Source organism: Podarcis vaucheri (genome assembly GCF_965113315.1).
Source record: "Podarcis vaucheri genome assembly, chromosome: 3".
Classification (NCBI taxonomy): domain Eukaryota; kingdom Metazoa; phylum Chordata; class Lepidosauria; order Squamata; family Lacertidae; genus Podarcis; species Podarcis vaucheri.
The window spans coordinates 122364243-122389196 of NC_138761.1; positions in this window are offsets into that span (position 1 = coordinate 122364243).

Consider the following 24954-nt stretch of genomic DNA (forward strand, 5'->3'; position numbering starts at 1 on the left):
TTTTCTGTAATCTATAAAGTTGTGGCCTAAATTTTGCCAAAAACCAAAACTAAAATTTGAGTCAAATGTCTGTTTATTTAGGGGGGAGGTCTCTGGGTCTGAACACGCAATTGAATCTTAAGCTTTAAAGGTCAAAAGTAGCGCTTTGTGAATTTGGCCCAGAAATGGATGGATGGCACAACACAGGCACAAACAGTGTGCTTGCAGAAATTGCCCTACAAGATGTTACATCTGCTACTCTTTATTGTTGGAGCAGCTTCTCTTGCTGCATAGCATCCTAGCCTGCTAGAGTATGTATTTGTTTTTCTTTGAGATGTAGACGTGTGTACAAATGGAGAATTTTAAGGAATTGGCATTCCTGATTAATATTTTATTGGCTCATCCATGTGCAATCACAAGACGACAAACGTTTCAGGTAATATGTATATAAATGGAGCTGGAGAATCACTGTCATTTCAAGGAACACCTTAGTGATGGATACAAAACTAGATCACTGCCAGGTCTGAAGGCCAGAGGCAGGGCCTGTGCTATAAATCCTGACAACACTGACTTGCTACTTCTAAATGAGGTAAGTGTTGACACTAGACAATCTGAAAAGGAGCATTTGGCGCATTTATTTCTGTACTTATTCTAAAGTGTCAGTAATAGCAACACCTTTTCAAAGGCTTGCAGGTGCCTGTCCCCTAAAAACCAAAGATAATTAAACCTATATATTCTCTGAAAGAAAAAAGAAAGTCTATTCAGAGTAGTAGATAATTCAAACGATATAATCCTAAACACATGCACATGTAAATATTTTCCTCTGAAATCATTAGGACACAGCAGTAGTGATTCACGTGTGTCCATCGCTTGACTACAACATAAAGTTGTTGTTTTAATCCCCTAGACCAGGGGTGAGGAACCTCCAGGTGTTGTTGGACTACAACTCTCATCATTCCTCACCAGTTGGCCATGCTGATGCCAAAGCTTGTGTGCTATCTGCTTTTCAGTAACGTCAATTCACACGTTAACCTGCTAATCATCAAGGGCAGGTCAGTGGTGGACTTTGAGGTCTCAAATTTCAGCGGCGCCCTGTGCGATGCAAAAATTTGGTGCCTGCCCCCTTCCTCTCACCTTCCATTATACACCATAGTTGTGGCACCCCCTGTGGTGGCCGAGGGGCTCCATGCCCAGTGCGACTGAACCGGTTGTGCTCCCCTAAATCCGCCTCTGGGCAGATGAGCAAGTTGAAAAGTGAGGTGATGTACAGTGGTGCCCTACAAGATGGAAAACTCACTAGACGAAAGAGTTTTCCGTTTTGGAGGTGCTTCGCAAAACGAATTTCCTATGGGCTTGCTTCGCAAGACGACAATGTCTTGCGAGTTCCTGCTGGTTTTTTCCCCTCCCCCCCTTTTCTAAGCTGCTAAGCCGCTTATCAGTGGATCCGATCAGCAGATAAGCCACTAAAAGCCGCTAAAAGCCGCTAATAGCGCTAATCCGCTAATCCGTCAATGGGCTCGCTTTGCAAGACGAAAAAACTGCTAGACGAAGAGAATCACAGAACGGATTCTTTTCGTCTTGCGAGGCACCACTGTACAAGGGAGTTTGTGAAACCAGCTCTTTTGTTCACCTAACATCTGGGATGCAAGCACTGGACAATTGCACTTGAGCTGCCTCGAACTTTTTGTGAGGAAAAGGGGGGAAGGTCTAAATAAGAAACAGCAGAAATTGGTTTTATTTGTTAGCCATCCAATTTCTTTGCTGTTGTTGTTTAGTCGTTTAATTGTGTCTGACTCTTCGTGAGCCCATCGACCAGAGCACGCCAGGCACTCCTGTCTTCCACTGCCTCCTGCAGTTTGGTCAGACTCATGCTGGTAGCTTCGAGAACACTGTCCAACCATCTCATCCTCTGTCGTCCTCTTCTCCTTGTGCCCTCCATCTTTCCCAACATCAGGGTCTTTTCCAGGGAGTCTTCTCTTCTCATGAGGTGGCCAAAGTATTGGAGCCTCAGCTTCAGGATCTGTCCTTCCAGTGAGCACTCAGGGCTGATTTCCTTTAGAATGGATAGGTTTGATCTTCTTGCAGTCCATGGGACTCTCAAGAGTCTCCTCCAGCACCATAATTCAAAAGCATCAATTCTTCAGCGATCAGCCTTCTTTATGGTCCAGCTCTCACATCCATACATCACTACTGGGAAAACCATAGCTTTAACTATACGGACCTTTGTCGGCAAGGTAATGTCCCTGCTTTTTAAGATGCTGTCTAGGTTTGTCATTGCTTTTCTCTCAAGAAGCAGGCGTCTTTTAATTTCATGACTGCTGACACCATCTGCAGTGATCATGGAGCCCAAGAAAGTAAAATCTCTCATTGCCTCCATTTCTTCCCCTTCTATTTGCCAGGAGGTGATGGGACCAGTGGCCATGATCTTAGTTTTTTTGATGTTGAGCTTCAGACCATATTTTGCGCTCTCCTCTTTCACCTCTCACCCTCCTGTTCCTGTCGTCCAACACCTGCTGCATTCCCTGGGTGAGGGTAAGGTCTTCGCTAAGCTGGACCTTGCCCAAGCCTATCAACAACTGCCTGTCGATGATGCCACTGCTGAAGCCCAGACAGTCGTCACCCACCGAGGGGCCGCCGGTTGCAGTTCGGGGTGAGTGTGGCTCCTGGCATCTTCCAAAGCCTTATGGAGCGTCTCCTGCAAGGACTTCTGGGTGTGGTACCATATTTTGATGACGTCTTGGTGTCCGCAGACTCACACCAGCAGCTGTTCCAGCGCCTCTGTGCCGTGCTGACCAGGTTCCAAGAGGCCGGGCTCAAGGTAAAGAGGGAGAAGTGCCAGATCGCTGTTCCACAGGTGGAGTTCCTGGGCTATCTTATCGACGCCTCCGACCTTCACCTAACCACATCCAAGATCTGCGTTATCCAGCAGGCCCCCATCCCAAAGAACAAGACGGAGTTGCAGGCGTTCCTGGGGCTGCTGAACTTTTATAACATGTTCCTGCCCCACAAAGCCACGGTGGCTGAGCCTCTTCACTGACTCCTCAGCACAAAGACACCTTGGTCCTGGGGTCATCGGGAGACGGCGGCCTTCAACGCGGTCAAGGCTCTCCTTTCATCGGACAGTATGCTGGTACAGTACAGTGAAGCCAGGCCGCTCGTCCTTGCCTGCGATGCCTCACCTTTTGGCATCGGCACTGTCCTTAGTCACCGTTTTCCAGACGGAAGAGAAGCACCGCTCGCCTACTTTTCCAGGACGCTATCTCTGACTGAACGGAATTGCAGCCAGCTTGACATGGAGGCACTGGCACTTGTGGCTGGAGTGAAGAGGTTCCATGTATACCTCTATGGCAGGACTTTTGACCTCATCACTGACCACAAGCCGCTCCTGGGCCTCCTCGCCGGTGATCGTCCAACTCCACCGGTCCTCTCGCCGCGCATGCTGCGATGGACTGTTTCCCTGGCTGCCTACCACTACCGGCTCATCCATCGCCCGGGGAAATCAATGGGCCATGCCGACGCCCTCAGCCGTTGCCCTCTTCCAGCGTTTGTGGAAGAACCGGCTCCAGCTTCATCGCTCCTCCTGATTGAGGATCTTCCGGCAGCGCCTGTATCGGCTGCCACTGTGGCCTCCGCATCTGCCCAGGATTGCACCATCAGCCGTGTGCTCAACTGGGTGTGGAGGGGGTGGCCACAAGGGCCTTTCGCATCAGAGTTCCAGCCCTTCGCAACCAGACAACATGAACTCTCAGCTCATCGCGGCTGTCTGCTGTGGGGAGACCGCGTCGTGATTCCCCAAAGACTCCGTCAACACGTCCTGGAGGCTCTGCACGTTGGCCACCCGGGAATCGTCAAAATGAAGGCGTTGGCTTGGTGTTACGTCTGGTGGCCTGACATGGATGATGCCATCACTGCCTGGGTGCCCGCCTGTCAAGCGTGCCAAGAATCGAGGCCTGCACCACCGGCAGCTAAGGGACACACCTGGGAGACGCCAAAGACACCCTGGTCGAGGGTACACATCGATCTGGCTGGCCCTTTTCACGGCCAGACATTTATGGAATTCCAAATGGCTAGAGGTGGCCCTGATGCCCTCCACCCCTACTGAGGCCGTCATCCGGGTGCTGCGAGGCCTGTTTGCGACGCATGGGTGTCCTGATGTCCTTGTCTCCGACAACGGACCGCAGTTCACGTCAGGCACTTTTGAGCGGTATCTTTTGGGACTGGGTATCCGCCATGCCCTAACGGCACCATTTCATTCATCCAGCAACGGGTAAGCGGAGAGAATGGTGCGCTCAGCAAAAGAGGCACTGGTGCGCCTGGACCGGGGAGACTGGCACGAGCGGGTCACCAAATACTTGTTTGTGCAACACATCACTCCTCATGCGGCCACAGGGCAGAGTCCTGCTGAACTGCTTATGGGCCGCCGCCTCAGGTCACTGCTCGACTGGCCGCACCTGGACTTTGCTGTGGCCGAACCCCCAGGCTGTGCCAACGCGCCACGGTCATTTGTTCCAGGAAACCAGGTCTTTGCCCGGAACTGTGGGGGGGGGGACATTCCTTGGGTGCCAGCCACAGTAGTGGGAGTCACTGGACCTCGCTCATACCAGGTGGCACTCGAAGACGGACGCTTGTGGCGCCGGCACATAGACCAGCTTAGGTGCAGGGTTAGGGACTTGGACACTACCGTGGTGCCCCCCACTGCACTTGTGGCTCCGGAAGAGACACTTACAGGTGGCGAGGCTCCACCTCCCTCGCAAACTGCCAGCATGGAGCCAAACCAAGCCACTTCAGAGGGTCTGCCAGACTTACCACAGGCTCAGACCACTCCACTTGCGGAGGCTCCACCCACAGCAGTGGATCCAGGGGATTTGGTTTCAACGCCACCTATGGTCGCACCACAGCCTTAGCAAGAATTGTGTGGCCCCCCGGACTTGGCTACCAGTCCCCGGCGGTCAGAGTTCCCAAGCGCCCAACTAATTTAAAGGACTATGTTGTTGGACATGTATCACTGTTGGTCTAAGTATGTGAAATGTAACCGGTATGCTTTTGTGCCTAATTGAACCATTATGTGTCATGCTGTATATAAGGAAACCATTACGATTGTAACTAACGCCTTATCTCGGTGTGGAGGGGTGTTATGTACTGAAGTTCTCACCCTGGGCCAGCACGGGGATACTGTAGATAGTTATGCAAATGAAGGATCGAAAAGTGACGTTCAGTGATTGGATAGTTTTGTATGCAAATGAAGGATCGAAAAGTGACGTTCAGTGATTGGATAGTTTTGTATGCAAATGAAGGATCGAAAAGTGACGTTCAGTGATTGGATAGTTTTAGAAAATGGCAACAGTTCTGGAGCTCTATATAAGCAGGCTGGCTGAGCTCCTCAGCTAGTTCTGTTCTGGCATCTGAATAAAGAAGAGCTGTTTAAAGAATCACTGTGTCATCTGACATGTTCGCCCACAACGTAACAGAGGGCATTTCACAGGGCGGGTGCCACTACCAAAAAGGCCCTCTGCCTAGTTCCCTGTAACTTTGCTTCTCACAGTGAGGAAACCACCAGAAGGCCCTCAGCGCTTGACCTCAGTGTCCGGGCAAAACAATGGGGGTGGAGATGCTCCTTCAGGTATACTGGACCGAGGCTGTTTAGGGCTTTAAAGTCAGGGCCAACACTTTTAATTGTGCTCAGAAATGTACGGGGAGCCAATGTAGGTCTTTCAAGACTGGTGTTATGTGGTCTCGGCGGCCGCTCCCAGTCACCAGTCTGGCTGCCGCATTCTGGATTAGTTGTAGTTTCCGGGTCACCTTCAAAGGTAGCCCCACGTAGAGCGCATTGCAGTAGTCCAAGCAGGAGATAACCATGCTGGGCTACAATCAGAGCACCTCCTCTACATACTATGTTATTTTCTCAACATTAACCCTTAGCTGAAGCCATCTATTAGGCTTGATAGGCCTTTGATCTGACCTAGGCAAGGCGCTTCTTGTATTCTTAGACAGTTTTGCCTGGTCTGGATTGGTTAAGAGTCTTGAGCGCCACGAGGGTGTTCATGGTTGGGTGGGTGGTTTGGAGAGATAATTTTGTACTAAGTGCATCCATTCCTGACCCCCCCCCCCGTCCCTCTGCCCAGATGCCTCATGAAAGCTCCCTCTATCAAGATAAGTTGTGGCATCAAATCCATTCTGACTACCCATATGCATAAAGTTAAACATGTGCATAAAAGTCTAGGGTTACAGCCTGAAAGAAATGTACTGTATGGACTTGGAAATGCTCTCTAAATAACATGCTTTATTTATTCAAGGGCTACATTTTAAACATGCTCATGCTGAGGAGAGCAGTACCTGAGAAACTTTTAAGTACTTTGGTAGAAATGAGAAGTGGATGAAAAATATATTAGTCAAAATACACTGAATTCACAATTGCTGCCTGCCAGACTGCAGCACTCTCAAAGAGTGGAGGAACTTCATCATGATTTCAAATTAACTAATAAGAATAAAAATGATATTGCAGTCTTCTGTTTGTTAGCCACTCTAAAGGGCCCTTGCTGTTTAGGTGTGTCTAATTTTCCCTGGCCCTTAAAGGGGAAAAAACCAAAACATATACAGACTAAGATGCTGGCTTAGTCACATCACAGGGAAATATAAACTGAGGTCAAAAGAAACCACAACATCTGGAATGTGAGAAAAGGATTTACTGCTCAAGGCTTAATGAACCCTGAAAGTAAAGTTCTCAACTCTGCTAATTTGTTTGGGCTTCAAAGAGGAACAGAATGCAAAGCTGGAAGAAAAGTTTTGTTTCAATAGTTCTACAATATAAACACATACACAAAATCAAAAGAGTATATCTGAGCTAAAAGGAGTATCGCATAATGGCCAAATGGAGAGCATCTCTATCATTCATCCAATATGGTGCAGGCAAAAATGTTAAACAGTCAGTGTTAAAGAGCTATAGTCACATTATTAAAGGGAAAATTATGTGTTCACTTGTTTTAGCATTTCAGGACTATGCAGTAGGGAGGTGGAGGAGAATTTCTCTGATATTATAAGAGAAGAATCCACATCCAGGAGTAAATTTCTCCCCATTGAGACCTCAACCTGGACCACGATAAGCCTATTTGTGTACGATTGAAAATCACCAATGCAAGCGCACATGAAATAGATTTTTGGGTCAGTGTGTGTGCTGTTCTTAATTCAGCTAGGTACACCCATCAAGGAGAATCACCCACAGAATTCTTTGCAGCCACACAGAGAGTTAGGGCAGAAAAGAGTTTGGGGAGAGAGGAGGAGAACAGGTACTTTCACCCCTCCCTACTCACAGCTGAGGTCTGAGCAAAGATGGCAGCAGCGACCAGGCAGGTGTGCAAGCCCTTTCTGCCACATTCGGCTACAGCCTGATTCTTCCTTTTGTTCTGCAAGGCTCATGGCTCAGTGAGCAACCCAGCCACTCCTCCGATGGAGCTCTGGGTGCCTTTGCCCTGCCCTTTCCCAGCCCTGATTGCTTTCTCCTGCCAGGATTTCAGAAGTCCAACGCTCCATGTTTGTGCTCTTTCACACTGCCACTTCCACGTGGAGTAAATTACTGTTGTTCTTGCTCGGTTTGCTCCTAGGCTTAGGGGAAAAACAAAACAAATTAGCTGCTTTCTTACTTTGCAAAGTAAAGGAGGAGTGCATCTTTCAAAAAAGGTGCTCAGATCCAATTCTTTCTGCTCAGGAAGGCAAAATACATCACTCTCTAATCCTGAATCCTCGCTGTCTCTTTCAAGCGTCCCAGGGGACACAGTAGTAAATTACAGCTGGATCTTATAGCAGTAATTTAACACCGAACTGTCGCTCATCAAGTTCAAATCATACAGCGGTAGGAGCATATCCAGCTGTAAACTTAACAGTATGAACATACCCACTGTGTCTACATATAGAATAGAGTTTCTGGCCCAGGTCTTCTCTAACAGTTCTCAAAGAGAATCTCCTCTAGCACTTCTCAAAGAAACAGTTCTCCTCTAGCACTTCTCAAAGAGAGCTAAAACTTGATCAGAGAGGTATCTTGGAAGGGTACGGGCCAGATGGTGGGTGGGCCTAGCTGCACTCCATGGCCCTAACCACATTTCCTTCTACCAGAACTTAAAAATCACTGTTTATAATATGCTGAGAAAAGCACGCAAAGAAATAGATATACATGAACACATGCATGTACGTATATGTATATGTATGTATGTATCTGTGTGTGAATTCTAAGTTTATGATAAGATGGACATGGGTTATTGAATATTGTAATAGAAATAAGCTAATATGAAATACAAGTCATGGGTAGGGAATTTTCTGAACAGTGGGGTTAAAGTGCCCATAGAAACACCCTTATAATGTTACCTTTTATGCAATATTGTATTTGAAGTTGAGAGCTTGTTAAGTTGGATATAAATTGTTTTGCTGAAATTGTGTTATGCTGAGATTTTAACAATAAAAAAACCTGTAAGAAAAAAGAAATCTAAATTTTAAAAAATGAATACAAAAGTTGAGTTGTTGGCAGCAGAAACACTCTTTTGCACTTTACAGCCAGGAGGAGATTCTGACCAGCAATGAGGCCGTGCAGTTTTAAAGGACCCAGATCCTGAACTGCAAGTAATTGCAAGAACCTGGAAAGGAAGATCAAGCGACTCGGTTGGTACACTCACTGTACTGCAGTGATTGAAAACACTGGCAGCCGCTCAGGCTGAATTGCCAGTAAACCCACCACTCGCAAAATTCAATTGTAAACGCTTAATGAAGTTAAAGAAACAGACTTTTACAGGCGTGAGGGCACCTTGCCAATGCTTAGCCTACACATACGCAAACAGAAACAAATGTTCCTTAGACACAATCCTAATAGACAAGTACTTGGGGTTTTGTGTGTGTGTGTGTGTGTGTGTGTGTGTTAGGAACGGAAGAATACAAAGAAGATCTTATTCTGGCAGAGGCAGCCAGTCCAAGTCATGTGCTCTACTTGGTCTCATGTGTGTGCATACCACAGCAAAGGTGGCATTTTCCCATCTCCGCCGTATTTAGCAGTGGGTCCCTTACCTTTCTCGCCCTGATCTGGCCACAGTGATCCATGCAATGGTCACCTCCAGGCTTGATTATTGTAACTTGCTCTACGCAGGGCTGCCCTTGAAGCTGACCCAGAAACTCCAGTGGGTGTAGAATGTCGCGGTGAGGCTCCTTACAGGGTCCTTGCCGCGGGGTCACATTCATTCAGTGCTTTACCAGCTTCACTGGCTCCTAGTGGAGTACAGGGTCAGGTGTAAGGTGCTGGGTTTGACCTTTAAAGCCCTATGCGGCCTAGGACCCTCGTACCTACGGGACCGCCTCTCCTGGTATGCCCTGCAGAGGACCTTAAGGTCCACAAATAACACTTTGGAGGTCCCGAGCCGCAAGGTGGTTAGATTGGTCTCAACTAGGGCCAGGGGCTTTTCAGTACTGGCCCCAACTTGGTGGAATGCTCTGTCACAAGAGAACAGGGCCATGCGGGACTTGACATCTTTCCACAGGTCCTGCAAGACAGAGATGTTCCACCTGGCCTTTGGTTTGGAGTCAGCCTGACCCTCATGTTTCCCTCCCCTTATGGTTTTGATTTATGGGCTACTATTAAAATGAGGTTGGATTTTAAATTGTATTTTAACCCGTATTTTAATTAACTGCCCCCCATTACGTTTTATTGTAATTTTATTGGTGTTAGCCGCCCTGAGCCTGGTTCTGGCTGGGGAGGGGGGGTATAAATAAAATAATAATTATTATTATTATTATTATTATTATTATTATTATTATTATTATTATTACCTTGCTCTGCTTATGTGACCCCCACTGATACAGCATTACTGGTGAATTAAAGCATTTGTCTGAGCAAGTAGACAGTGAGCAGCTGCCAGATGGATCAGTGAGTGACTGGTGGTGAGGTGTACACTATGTTGGCTGCCCTGAGACCCCTAAACTCACCTAGTGCCCTCTGGTGAAGTGGAGGACACAGTTCCATCACCTGGGTTCAGGTAAGAGTTGGCTTCCAGTGTGACCAGCTTCTATGTGTGAGGGAGAAGGGGAGGGAGGGAAATACATTTTGGCTCAGGCAGCAAAATGCTATGAGCGCCAGCCCTGTGGCTGAGAACAAGAAATTCGCCCTTAATTTTCATTTCTGCTCCTCATTTTGCAATGCATCCTAGAAAAGCCAGAAAAAAACCATCTTAAAGAAAATATAGATTGCCTTGCATTGTGGGCGCAAGTTTATTATACAAGGGCTTGTGGAGTGAAGGAGCTGCTACAGTACCCAGTCACTAATGAGCTTCTGAAAGCATAACTACGGCTGTAGGAAAACCAACTGACAAGAGTTGAGCCTAAGGGCTTAATAAATAATCTTGGAGTCTTTTTGCATGCAGCAATAAGAACATGCAAATCCGGCTGCAAATGATACTCATTGCCACTGAGCTGGCTGAAAAGAATAGGTTTCTGGGCCGTAACACTACAATGACTTATTTTAGGAAATGAACAATTTGACATTCCCTATTTGGGGGGTTTGAACTGAGAAATAAGAAGCAAGCTTTGGACAAGTCCCTACACCAGGGGCGGGGAACCCGGCTTAAGCCATCGTAGCCACTGGTGGATGAGTTCACCTGCATTCCAAAAAATGAGTCCTCCCATTGGACTGTTATCATTACCAAATAATTTTTATTAACAGGCCAATCAAATCACATTAATTCCAAATCACATTAATTCCAAATTATACAGCCAAATTTTTAAATTTTTGTTGGGGGTACCCATGCTTCGAGCTCAGAAAGGGATCCAAACATCTCTCTTGCTGCTGCTTTAATGTACACAGTTCTGTCAAAATAGTATTCACAGTTCTGTTCAATCTTCTCCTTGTTATTTTCCTCATCTTCTTGTTGTTATCATATATTCCTTTCTTTGTGATCTCTGGTAGTCTCCACAAGCAGGTTGAAAACAAACGTTGTTATATCCTGTGTGGATTTTACACTCCTCCAAGAGCCATATCAAGATAGACAGACACCATTTCCACACCTCCGTACAAAACATTCCCAAAGCCTGTCCGTTAATTTCCACAGGCCTGCCAGTCTCTCCTCAATTTTCTCAGGGGGCCCTGCTAGGTCAAACTCACAGTCCGGTATAATAACAAGCCATGGTCCTCCCCCCCGGTCATCCTGTGGCCAGGCCTGCCGTAACAAATCTCTTTTTAACTGCGTCACAAAGAGCTTTCATTCCTTTCCCAATGTTCCCACAAGCCATATCTTTGATTAGTACCGTATTTTTCGCTCTATAACATGCACCTGACCATAACACGCACATAGTTTTTAGAGGAGGAAAATCTGTAGGCATGCCACCCGTAGGCATTCCCTCCATAACACGCACAGACATTTCCCCTTACTTTTTAGGAGGAAAAAAGTATTATGGTGCAAAAAATACGGTAATTTATTTCCACACAGTTCTTAATTATCCTGCTTGTAATTAGTAATTGCAACGATTCTTTCTTGGGGGGAGGGTTGTTAGGTACTCAAATAAGATAAAAAAAGAAAAGTCCCCCCCCTTTCCAGTCCTGCTCCGACATACCGATCCTTTGATGAATCTTCTTCTTGATTTATTGTTGAGTCCAGCCCGGCGCTCCACTTCACAGAGATCACTTCAATTAGCAGTCTTAACTCCCGTTCTTCGCTCGAAATATGTGCATTTGCTTCTCTCTAATTGTTTATTTTGAGCTCCTGCAGCCAGTACGCGCGATCAGAGATAGCTTCAGGGAGAGCCGTCTCCCACGAGGGCTGTGTGCCTAGTGCCCTCACTCCCTTCTTTCAAATCTGGGGGTGATTTATGGCAACCGCAGGCAAGGCAGTATTACCCATTCCCTTGGGGTAACAAGGGAGGCTGCATACTCCCATATCGGCCTCTTAATTACCTCGTGTGAGCCGGAGAGATGGTATTGTCGGCCATCTTCCAATGCGCCCCTAGCGCCCCCCCGGACTGTTATTCCCAATCTAAACAGCTGGTGAACATCAATGCTGCTTAACAATCGGAAAATTCTCTTTCACTAAAAAAAATGCTGCTCTCTTAGGCTGAACGTATTCTATGCATACCTGTAAATTCACCACAAATCCCTGGCCCTTTTGCAACTTTTATCCCTATGGTCAGCATATCACAAGGCTGTTTGCAAGAGACTATGGTTCATTTAGGGGATAAAGTGTGATAAGGTCTGCCAAGCTGTGGTATAATGAGTATCATATAAGGCTGGGAAGAGGTTGGTTGACTCGAAATCATAGAAAACCCACTATATAAGATGTACCAAGGCAAAGTCTCTCAAATTCAGTATAATCAGTGTCTATGCAATTATGTATTTTGAAGTTCTTACATGTTGTAAGTCATGCATTGTGCTGGACAGAAAGGCAGCTTACGAAAAAAGCTAACAAATATGCAATCTAAGAAAACTGTACAGGATTATAATGGCATAAAGAGAAACATGGGATGCCAGATTCAGAGAATGTTGATAATTAGGGAAGGTGTTGGTTTTAAAAAAGAAAATGGCAAAGAACAGTCTGTCCTCTAGTTCACAGTTTACAAAAATTAACTGGAACGTTTTATGTAGTGAAACGTTAATGTTTTTCAAAGACAGAAATTTTAAGGCAACTCCTTCAGGCCGATATTTTACACCCATCTGTTTGCAGTAAATATTTCTAAGAGATTTGTGGTGGAAAAAAGAAAGACACAACGTGTCCAATGTAGATGATGCGCCCAAGCATATGGATATATATGATGATCTTGGGAAGATTAATCAAAGTGCTGATCAAACTGTATTTGCTCCAAATGCCAATATTATGGGCCTTTACTACTGGATTTTTAAAGCACCCGTTTCTACTCCAGTTGGAAGAGGTAATTATTTCTGAACAGAGGATTTGTGAAGATATCCCTCCCTTTTTTCTGGAATATAATGGCTAAAACTGACCATTAATTTAGGATTAGCTCATACATTAAGCCATGCAGTAAAATATTTTTATGATGCTGCTTTCAATGGTTTAAAAGACTGCAGCTCAAAAATCTCAAAATCTGAAGGAGGAATAAAGGTGGAAATGTTGACATTTTGTTAAACATTGTGAAAAATTGCAATAGATTGCCAAAATGCCAAAACATGACATTTACAGTGAAATTATGCCCTTCTTTGAATATGAAATATTGAAAGTGATTACTTTGCCATAATTACCTAATCCTTATTATTTTGCTTTCGGGCTATTTGCCTAAGATTAAGTTACTGCAATTCCAAATAATACTAAGGGTCCCGCTGTCATGGCTCTTTAGCCAAATGAATCGTAGTCTCTTGTAAACAGTCTTATGATCTGATTTCCATAGGGACAAAAGTTGTAAAAGGCCAGGGATTTGCGATGGATTTACACATATACTGTTTCAGTTAAGTTACCAAGGTTGACTTAACAACCTTTTCCCTCAGAGCCTAAAATGTTCTTGCCACCCAGTCACTTACACTGCAGTAGTGTAGGCAGTGGCATTGCGAAGGGATACTTGGACTTCAGCGGGATTCTAGTGTTTCCTTGTTTTTAAGAGATGTGAGGATTGCTTTAATGAGCCACATGGAGTTACCAGGAAGCTTGTTTCCACTGAAATGTGTGACGCACAAGCAAGACAGAGCTGGCACTTCAATATACAACTTATTTCCTTGAAATTCCCACTGGTTTCAATGGAATATACTGAGAAATGAGTGTGGTTAAAGTTGACGAGCACGTTTCACTGTCTTTTCACTTCAGAGTGCCATTAAAAACCTTTACCTGCCCACCTAACCACAGGTACCTGTAGCTCTTAGAACAATTTAGAACAACTGTTGCTCATATTTTGTTAGCTAGAAAGTGGAAAACCCAAGAATTACCAACGATAGAAGAATGGCAGATGAAGATGATGGATTTCTCGGAGCTAGCCGACCTAACCAGAAGAGACCGCGACCAGAAGGAGGAGGAGTATCAGGAAGAGTGGATTAAATTTAATGATTACTTAGTTAAATATGTTAAGTTAAATTAACTGAAAATAGCTTGCAGATACTTAATTGGCTTAGGATTTTATTTATGTTAAGTGATGAATTAATATGTTTGATTTCATAATGTGAAGATCTAAGGATGTTAATGTTTAAGTTAAATTTTATAAGAACTGTGATTTGGAAAGCCGTTAAAAGGCTATGCAATGAAATTCAACCAAGGGAAAGCGAGGAAGTCATTTAACAATGTTAATAAGTGTAATTTTCAACAAGGCTATGATTTATGTTTGTTTGTCTTATGTGTTTGTTTATAATGTTGTGAAAACCAATAAAAAAAATTTGGAAAAAAAATAGAACAATTTCGAAAGGTAGGTCAGGTGAGCTGCTCCCTCAGAAGAAACTGCTGTCTGGTGAGAAGCCACCCTGTGACAAAACGGCAAGCACTTTTACAGCAGAGACGCTCACATTTCCTCTGATCTGCAGTTGATACAGGTCTAGAGGAGATGCCCAATGTCAAGTTGGGTGGGGTCAGATTCAGTTCTGATGGGGACCTAATGATGTGAACAAGACACTCGAAGGAATTTGGCCCACCTCATGTACCCTTGATCCTTGCCCATATGGCCCTGTAGCTGGAAAGAGGTTGACTGAGTGGTTCATGCTTCTTTGCAGGAAGGAGCGGTGTGCCTGGCTGCCTTGAAAGTGGGGGTGGCTGTCAGGCAGAGGTGCCACCATGCAGCAGAGGGGAGAAGGTGGGGAAGTTGGCAAGGTGTGGAAGCAGTGGTAGAGCCAATCTGGTGTTCCTGCTGCTGTTCCTACATGAAGAAGACTTCCCAGATGCCCTGCCCCTCTCCCCAGATACTCTCTCTGCTGCCTTTACTGCTTAAAAGAGGCGATGGTGCAACAACTACCACCTGGTTGCAAATATCCTCTTTTGGGACAAGGTAGTCAGCCAACTTTAGGTGTGCTTTAAGGAAATGGATTATCTTTTTTTAAAAAAATATATTTATTAAGCTTTCAAAATTTATACAAAAAAGACAAAAAACAAAAATTAAAAGCACATATAATTTCATTTCACTTATTTTCCTTTAACTTATTTCTCGGACCTCCTCATACCTCCCCTTTTTGTATTCCAATTCAAATTATTCATTCAGCAAATCCTCACCCTCAATTTTCACTTAATTTTACACCTTTCTTTCTTCTTTCCCCCCCCAGTTATCTTAATCATTACAGCTGATAACCACTTAGATTCAGTCCAACATCAATCTAACATTCACTAATTTTATAATATTTCCCAAGATAGTCCTTGAATTTCTTCCAATCTTCTTCCGCCGTCTCTCTTCCCTGGTTTCGGATTCTGCCAGTCATTTCTGCCAGTCCCATGTAGTCTATCACCTTCATCTGCCATTCTTCCAAGGTGGGTAGATCTTGTGTCTTAAGGAAATGGATTATCCGGACCATTTCAATCTGATTTCAGGCCTGGGTTTGGTACTGAAATGACCTTAGCTGCCCTGGTTGTACTTTCGATAGCGCCAACTGTGGTATACTTCTGGAGTGGCTCTGTGGGTTGGAAGTTGGAAGTATGGTGACCCAAGGATTCCAGTCCTACCTGAAGGGTTATTTCCAATGAGTAGCACCAGAGGAATTCTTGGCAGTTGTGCAGTGGAGTTCCACAAGGCTCAATCTTATATCCCATTAAATATGAAGGCACTGAGAAAGGTCACCAGGAGCAAGGGGAAAGGGTGCCACCCATATGTTGGTGACACGCAGCTCTAGTTCTCCATGATGCCAGAATCTGGTGAGGCTTTGGTGGTGATGGACCACTGTCTGGAGGTGGCAATGGGCTGGATGAAGACCAATAAATTGAGTCTGAATCCAGGCAAGAAAGAAGCTGTACAATTGGGTCTTCTCATCAGGGTGGGTAATCAGGGTGGTGACGGCCTGTTCTTTTTTTATTTATAAATAATTTTTATTGAATGATTTTATGTTACAAAAAGCAATACAACCATACTACCACTAAATATAATTAAGAAATAAAAATTACATACATCAATATTTAGTTTGTTATTTGTTATTTACCATCTTATTTCCTCCCAAACATTCCATACAAAAACACCCACACCCGCACACAAAATGATAATAATGAAAGTAAATATTTCCCCCCTTTTATCTTCCAAAATCTTTTCTTCAACTTTGACTTCCTGTCAAGACCCTTTGCATATATTTTATCTTGCATTTGAATGTACACAAAACAATAAACCTTTCTATATAATTTTTCTAATACATTCTGAAAACATAATAAATCCTTAATTGTCGTCCACCTCCTTTTAGTTCCTTTATCACTCTAATGCTAGCATGGAATCAAAACTATTATTGTCTTTTTGAACATATCTTCTATAACCATCCCCTTTTCCCGCAAATTTTTGCTTTGAGTTTCCTCTGAGTTTACTAGTCAGTTGAGCCGTCTCCACCAATTCCTGTAATTTGATTTGCCAATCTGTTATTTTTGGAGCCTCATGATCTTTCCATCCCTTGGCCACAAGTATACGAGCCGCTGCAGTTGCATACAATGATACCTCTCTTAGATTTTTTGGGATCTCTTTATCTAAAATACTTAATAGAAATGCCTCTGGTTTTTTTAGTAAAAGTTATCCCCATCATCTTTTTTAATTCATCGTATACCCCCCCCCCAAATCTTAATCTTTTCACACGTCCACCACATGTGGATCATGTCACTGTTATTTCCTCCACATCTCCAACAAGGGTGATGGCCTGTTCTTGAGGTGGCCATGCTCTGCCTAAAGGATCAGGTATATAGTCTGGGGGTACTTTTGAATCTAGCATTGTCACTAGATCCAGGAGTAGCCAGGAGTGCCTGTCATCCAGATTGGCAGGAGTGCCTGCTGCTAGCTCCATTTGCTATTGAAATGAGGGATTATTTAGAATCCTTTCTGTATTGGATGCTGCTTGTGATAAGTGTCTCCCATTTGCTTTGGGCTAACTAACAATATTGGGGGTTTCCGCTTTCACTGGATTTCGTTTCACAGTTAAAAACTGTCCCATACTGCATCTGAAGCCTTTCACAAAAATGGCTTTCCCCATGTGTAAGATATTCACTTGATTTCCAGCTCCTGTTGCAACCACATTCTGAAGGTCATGCTGGAAGCAGGCCTCCCCACCAATATTCTAGGACTATATTATTTTCTAGTTAACATTAAATAACCTGAGCTATGATAGTTACACGGAAATGTGTTGATAATAAAGGGAAATGAGATTCACAGTTAATCCAAAACTCCCAGCAACTGGTTTGATTGTCTCAGTAACTTGGCAAACAATTTCTTTGTGAAATGCTATTCCTGTTACTGCTATAATTTCCTTTAATACAGCAGAAAGAATCAGATTAAAATATGACCCAGAAGCTGCACTTACCTCAGACTGATTAATATGCTTATGCTGTTACCATGCCACCATGCTTAAAAGCACTAAGATATGCTTTTCTCAACCAGTCCTCTATATATTCATACCTCCTGTGTGCCAGGAAAACCTCTTTGATTAGTCACACTAAACCGCTGCTTAAGTGGTATGCATTTTTCTCAGGCTCGCATTTTTCATAATCAAGTAATAAATTCTGGGACTAATCATAAGTGGTATCTTTTCTATGCATGTGCAAAGAGATTCTTCAGGACTTTCCTCCAGCCTTATTAAAAATAAAATACCTGAGGAATTAAAGATGCATGCATTCGACTCAAAAAGTTCAATTCATAGGGTCAAAACGTGGACTCTGAAACCTACATTGAGTTTTGTTTTATGGGCTTCTCTTGTTGTTAAGTGATTTCTGATAAAAAATGAAGGAGGGTATGATTTAGCTCTCATTATGATGGGCTATTTATTCAAAGGAGGAAGAAATCTTTCTTCCCCACCTTGCTTTGGCAACCAAGCTGGGACTGTCTGAAGAAGAGAGTACATTATGATGGTTACACTGTCAAAAATATTACCTTTCTCAATGTGTCATGCTCCAGAGCCAGAACATCATTAGATGTGGCGATGTGTGATGATTGAGCCAAGTTTGAAACTATGTTATATATGACCATATGAAACTAGAGAATGCTGCGGAGCATTATTCGACTAGCTGCTTGGTGGTCCTGCAATGGTACATTATTTAAAATTGTGGCACAGGCGTTACCTAATTCTTCCGTATTTGTATTTTTATACATGTGGCTTTAACAGAGAGGCAAAGTGCGGTGCTAATCTATCCATAATGCTTCTCCAGGTGAGATCAGTTATGGAGCCTTTTCTAAAAGCATTTCATTCTTTTACATACATGTATACCACATCAATCTTACTATTATCCAGCTTTTTAATCCCAGCAAGTGCAGTTTCTTCAGATACTGTAGCAGGCATGGCAACAGAATATGACACTTATGCTAATCTGCACCCTGCTGTGGAAATTTATACACAAGGATTCCATTACCACATTCATTAGGCTGCAGTACACTTCATCTTGAATAGGGATTATGAACTATAATAGGCTGAAAACAGTTGATTGAACCCATTTAGCCAAATCTCTATGACACTAGCCAAATATTCCAGGAGGCTGGAAGAGCTGGAAGGAATTAAAATGTTTTGAATGGGTGTTGATGCCTTAAAAGAGAAGAAGCTTTTGAGTGTTATGTTTAAGGACAGGGAAGATCAGGATAATGCATAGCCTCGACATTTCCAGAGGCTGCACAGAAATTCATCAAGAAATTCATCAAGACCAGACTTTATCAGGGGGATGAGAGTTTGGGGTGCATGTGCTTGATTCATTTTTAGGTTTGGAAAGACTGTGTGAAACGAGTTACCAAATTCTCTGCGCTCTGATTAGAAAGCTTTCTTTGGCATCCATAAGAGGATATTTCTTTGTAGATCACACATGTTGAGGGATCATGCAGTGACCTCATTATGTAGTTTAAATTATAATTAAAATCAGATGGTTGGGGTGGGGGTGGGGTGGGGAACACGTTGTCCAGTACCATGTTCAGGTTTCCTAAGTAGGAATACATTGATGTTTGAGATATAGCCTGCTTTTGTTAGCAAACGCAAACAAACTCAAATCAGATATTGCCAGACATATCTGGAACGAAGGAGGTGGCACAAGGGGCTGGGTGGGTTGTGTACTGGATGTTATTCTGCGTTGTGTTTTTATGTCATGTACCCCACTCGGGGAATTCTTTCAATGAATAGTGGTTTAGAAGTGCCTTAAATTGAGAAACAGAAAACCCCAATAAAATAATATTATTGTATTGCCAGTGCCAGTTAACACCCTAGTCTTACCCATAGAGGCTAGTGGCGCGGGGCGCCAGGGCACCAAGTTCTGGAGGGCGCCAGGGAAGAGGCGGAGGCTGGATGTGGCGCCACCCGGCATCAGCTCACCGCCCTTGCCCGCTTTCGCCATGCCGTGCTGAAGCAGCGCTGCGCCCGGAGCCTCCGTCTGCCGTGGCCACCATGGCATGAAGCGACCAGCTGAGTTGGGAGGCGCCGTGTACAGCCTTCGCCTCTTCCCCACCGGAGGAGCTGCCCTCCAGCCACTGCCTGTCTCCTCCAGCCTCTCCAGCAGCACCATCCTCCCTAAAAAACTCTGGGAAAGGTGGGGCACCGGAGGGAGCTTTGCACCATGGTGCCGGATATGCGTAAGATGGCCCTGATCCTAGCTGAAGTTTTGGAGGGGGGGGCAACCCCATGTATAATGCATTGCAGTAATCCAAACAAGGGGCTAGCAGAGCATGGATAACTGTAGCTAGGCTATTTCCATCCCAATAGGTGGAATGTCAGTTGAAACTGATAAAATACACGCTGAGCCACTTGAAGCCACCTGCGACTCCAGCAACTGTGCTGGGTTTAAGAGCGCCCATCAACGATGAACCAGATCCTTGAATGGGAATGCAACCTCCTTCAAAACAGGTGGAACATCATCCAGTTGGGCAGATGGGCCACCCACTAGGACCCATGTTGTGCCTCCAGTTCAGATTGCATGCGCCCGCTCTCCTGGTTCAGATTGCAAAAGCCCACCAACCACTTGGTGATGGAACAGAAACCCTTTCTTTGCTGCGGAATAGGCTTGATAATGAACCCAGTGCTTGACTGGTCTTGACACAAGTCTTCCTCCATCTGCATTCAAGCTGTCTCTTGCTTCATTCTCTCGGCTCCAGGAGCTGCTTGGGCTCTCCTCAGAGGGAGAGGGAAGCGTTGGGTGGCAGCGTTACCAACCGCCTGAGTCACCTCTGCATTCCACATTGTGACCAGAATGCTTGAAACACCTACAGGGGAATCCTCAAGAGCCCTTTGGAATTCCCCGAAATCCATTCACCTCTGGGGATGGACCATTTTAATGGGTTCACCATACCCTCGCGGAGGGGGAAATGCTGCTGGAAGTCTCAACTTCAATAGGAAGTGATCCAACCACTTCTCATTTTACAAATTAAGCCTCTACCTCTGAAGTGTGTTTTGCTCTATAAAGAAGCGCCACATTTCCCAGTGAATATTGGGGGCAGGAGATCAAGTTTCAAGAGTGAGTTGACCTTGCTGCTTGCTTTTAAAGCCACCTCTCCCTTTATTGTGCTCCAGCCTTTGCTTTCTGCTTGGATTTGTGGGGCGAGGGGTGGGGGTGGGGGTTGGGAGGAAAGTGGAAGGATCAAACAGGTTGAAGGAGGTACTGTTTTCTTACTGCAAGAACATGGCCCTTTACACTGCGATTGTAATACAATCCATCCTCTCTGGGACTGCGAATGCTACAGTGCAAAACTGTGTTTGAAAACCTCTTTTATCATTCATCGTCTCCAGACCGAAATCATTTTTGACAACCTCTGCAGAAAACAAGCAGCTTTCTGGCTACTGGCGAGCCGATTAAAGGGAGGAAACACATGTTCACTGTCAGACCGAGCCCCTGGAGAAAGCAATGACAACCTTTTAACCTCCTTTCCCAGCAAAAGTGCCCAAATGTTTCTCGGGAACAAAATCCCGGCATTGTTTTAAGGAGCTTTCCATTTAATGTGCCATATTTTCTTTAAGATATGTTAAAAACCAATTTTTGAGAAATATTTGATTCCAGCCAGCTTAAGAGAGTTGGATAGGCAGGGAGTATCTTTCTGAGAACTAACCTTTCCCTTTTTCTTTTTGAACTGCCTGACCACAGTTTAAATACCAGCACACTGAAAGGTTCACTAACCTCAACAGCGATTTCTTGCTGGAAGCCAAGACACTGCAGGAGTGAACTTTTCTGAACAGTAGGGAAGGCTGCCTAGCAGACATTATTAGCACTCTGAGCATTGTAATCTGGCCATGGAAACTTTTGTGAAGGATGAGATGCTGAGCCAGAAAATCCCACACATTTACTTATGCATTTGTTATCAAGGAAAGCATTCTCACTCCTCTGTATTTGCTAGTCAGCAGTCAAGGAAACGAAATGTGCACATTTTTCTAAGAAGCGTTTGTGTTTGTGTTTGTGTATTTGTGCGCAACTCCTTTATTTAGATGGCATTAATCTGTATTGCAAAACAATGGAGGTGCAAAACCCTTTGGGGGTGAAGTCAAACCGTTGGAGAGTTACAGTGCCTGCTGTGGCCATAGAGGCAGATACGGGAGCTTTTTAGCATGGTGCTTGTCAATTGCTTGTCAATTGATACTCTGAGCTCCAAGCACCCATTGAAGCAGGCAGACAGTGACAGGTGAGCACTGTGAGGCAGTGGTAGCTGACCAGCAGGACAAGATGATCTCTCCTACTGGTGAAGTAAACCTGTAGCACTCACAAAGGTAAAAGAAAAGGTACCCCTGACCATTAGGTCCAGTTGTGGATGACTCTGGGGTTGCAGCATTCATCTCGCTCTATAGGCTGAGGGAGCTGGTGTTTGTCTGCAGATAGTTTTTCTAGGTCATGTGGCCAGCATGACTAAGCCGCTTCTGGCGAACCAGAGCAATGCACAGAAATGCTATTTACCTTCCCGCTGGAGCGGTACCTATTTATCTACTTGCACTTTGACGTGCTTTTGAACTGCTAGGTTGGCAGGAGCAGGGACTGAGCAACGGGAGCTCACCCCGTCGCGGGGATTCGAACCACCAACCTTCTGCTCGGCAAGTCCTAGGCTCAGTGGTTTAGACCACAGCACCACCCATACCACTCATACCATACACCAATCAGGTTGATCTCATAATTCGTAACTGCAGCCTCCCCCCCAGGTGCAAGCCTGAGCAGCATGTATGGAGGTCCTGGGCTGCGCAAATGACCAGATCCCCCCTTCTCGGCCTCACTGATGTGATCCAAAGGAAAGGAAAGCAATACATTTGGCACCAGCTTGGCTGCAGGAGGTGTACAAGGTAGTCTTTTCCTTTCCTGAAGATTTAACCTTACTATTTGATACCTAAGACTGGGAAGGTTCTACATTTGTTGCTGTTCTGAAAATGGTAGCTCAAAATTTATAAACGATTCTACAGCTGAAAAGGAGAACCCCCAGTTACACAGCATGAACACTGTAACAGGTTTTGGGATGAGCAACGTAGCCCATTGCATGTTTATTGAGTTTAATGGGAGCTTACTCTCAAGTAAGTGTGTTTTAGGATGACAGCTTTGGAACATCTTGACTATATAGCAAGAAACAGAAGCATGAGGCACGATGCCACAAATCCTTGACTTTCCACTCCACCTGTAGCACTGGCTTGATAGGTAGGAATCTGCTTAAGGTAAACATCATCACTGTCAGGGAACTGACATCAGAGCGAGAGGCGAAGGGGAGGCTCCCAGATTATGCTGACGAAGGACCCAGCAGCAGGGGGAGAAACAGCTCAGTGGAGGGGGAAGCTAATCAGCGCAACACCAGGGATAAAGGGAGGCAGACGGGGGAATTGGAGAGAGGGCTCAGGGACTCTTCACTGGACATCAGTGAGGAGAGCCCAGGTCCTCCGCTACCCACGCCTTCCCTGCGCAGAAGACTCCCGCACAGTGAGAGGAGGAGGAGACTGGGTGTCAAACAACTTTTATGTTGGAAGAGGTTCAAGAAACGCCCACTGATGGATTTTGCCAGCGACTGAGGCAGCCACGATGAGCAAGGGCTGTGCAGTCAGAAAGGTTTAACAAGGCAAATTAGCCTAGAGAGGCACCAGTTTACGCACGAGTAACTCATAGCCATTACAATCACCTTCTGATGTCTGAATATCGAATTGTTGTTAGAGGCTCAGGGGCACACTTGGTAAGATGGTTTGCTGCCATATATTGATCAAGAGAGAAAAACAATGCATATCCTTGTTGGAGGTGGTGAAGGAAGGACTGTGAAGGGGCTGAGATTGCAGTGTGTAAGAATAGCCCCATGGATGGATATGGGCTGGTGACATCAGCATGCGGCTCTGACTGGTAGACATGGAGGACACTTCTTCTCCTCCTCCTTCCTTGATTGGCCTTCAATCCTTGCATGATATTCACCAGTGAATCATCTCACCAGCTCTTGCTGCAGGGTGTAGGAAAAGGATACTCAACTCTACTCCAGTAATTGAGCAACATCTTGTAGAATATCCAGAAATTGGGTCTTTCTATTTCTGGAGCAGGGTAGGGTTGACCATTACAGACATAGAATACCATTGCAAGCACGTTGGGCCTCTGTACAGTACATCCATGGCTCTTGCTTTCCCTTCCACCTTGCCAGCTGCTTGCCTGGCACACTGGCTATGACTGCAAATAATCAAATTACTGAATGGTAATATCACATACCCATTGGACTTGACAAATGCCAACCTGAAATGGATCCCAGTTCAAAACTCTGATTCAGAGTAAAACCAGCCCATTTCCTCCTCCTGTACGCTCTTCTGGGGGGGCTTTTCCAACCCTCCCAGAGCCAATTGGAGGGGCATGGAGGGAAGAGGGAGGGAAGCCCCATTGTGCAAGCAGAAGTCCTTCCTCAGGGCTTTTGCTGATTGGGGCTCATTTGATGAATCCCCCCGCAGTTCAATTCAATGTGTCATTACACTATTTGCTCCAGAACTACTACATGTCTTTGCGAAGGCAACTGCAGAGAGGATTTGCTCTCTCTTTTACTGACCCAGAACAGCTTCACAACCAGTTTGTATTTTGACACATGTACGTAAACCTAATATGAGAAGGGGAAATTGGAGTCCTTGAGATCAGAATTCTATTGAATCTCAGCCAACACTTAGTCGCACTTGAAGTCCTACAAAACAGGTGTGAATCTGTGCAAACTGACACGATCCCATAACCCAAAATCTCAAAGGGCTCATGGAAAAAGTCCAGACCATGGGAAAAAGTCACACTTTATAACTCCCCCCTACCCACCCCACTGATCCAAGACTGCACATAGACATACGGAGATATATGCAAATTGAATCTAAAACAAACCTCTAAACTGTTCTTGGTAGTGATAGACACAGTCACAGGGGAATAAGATAAATTACAGGAGTCAGATAGTACTTTTTATTTATAGACATAAAGCACATCACATCCCACTCCCTCCAACAAATTAAAGCAGGAGTTTGATTGGCCCAAGACCAATGAGGTAATAGCAGAGACAGAGAATGGCTGATGTCCAGACAGGTTCACACAGGCAAACAACCTGCAAGAATCATAAGAAGAATATTGTGTAAAACAGCACCCAACAGAAATTATCCGTGAATCCAAATGAACCCTGTGCTTGTTCACAGAGTCATAGAATCACAGAATCACAGAATTATAGAGTTGGAAGGGATCCTGAGGGCCATCTAGTCCAACCCCCTGCAATGAAGGAATCTCAACTGAAGCATAAATGACAGCTAGACATCCAACCTCTGCTTAAAAACCACCAATGAAGGAAGAGTTCACCTTCTTATGGAGTCCGTTCCACTGTCAAACAACTTGCATTTGTAAATATTGTTGCAAATAAAACAGCAGCAGAAATGCCATTGATTTCATTTAAAGTTTTTCTGGGCTGGTGGGCCTTGCTGTTTCTGCTGTTTCCTAGCACCGAATTCCGTAT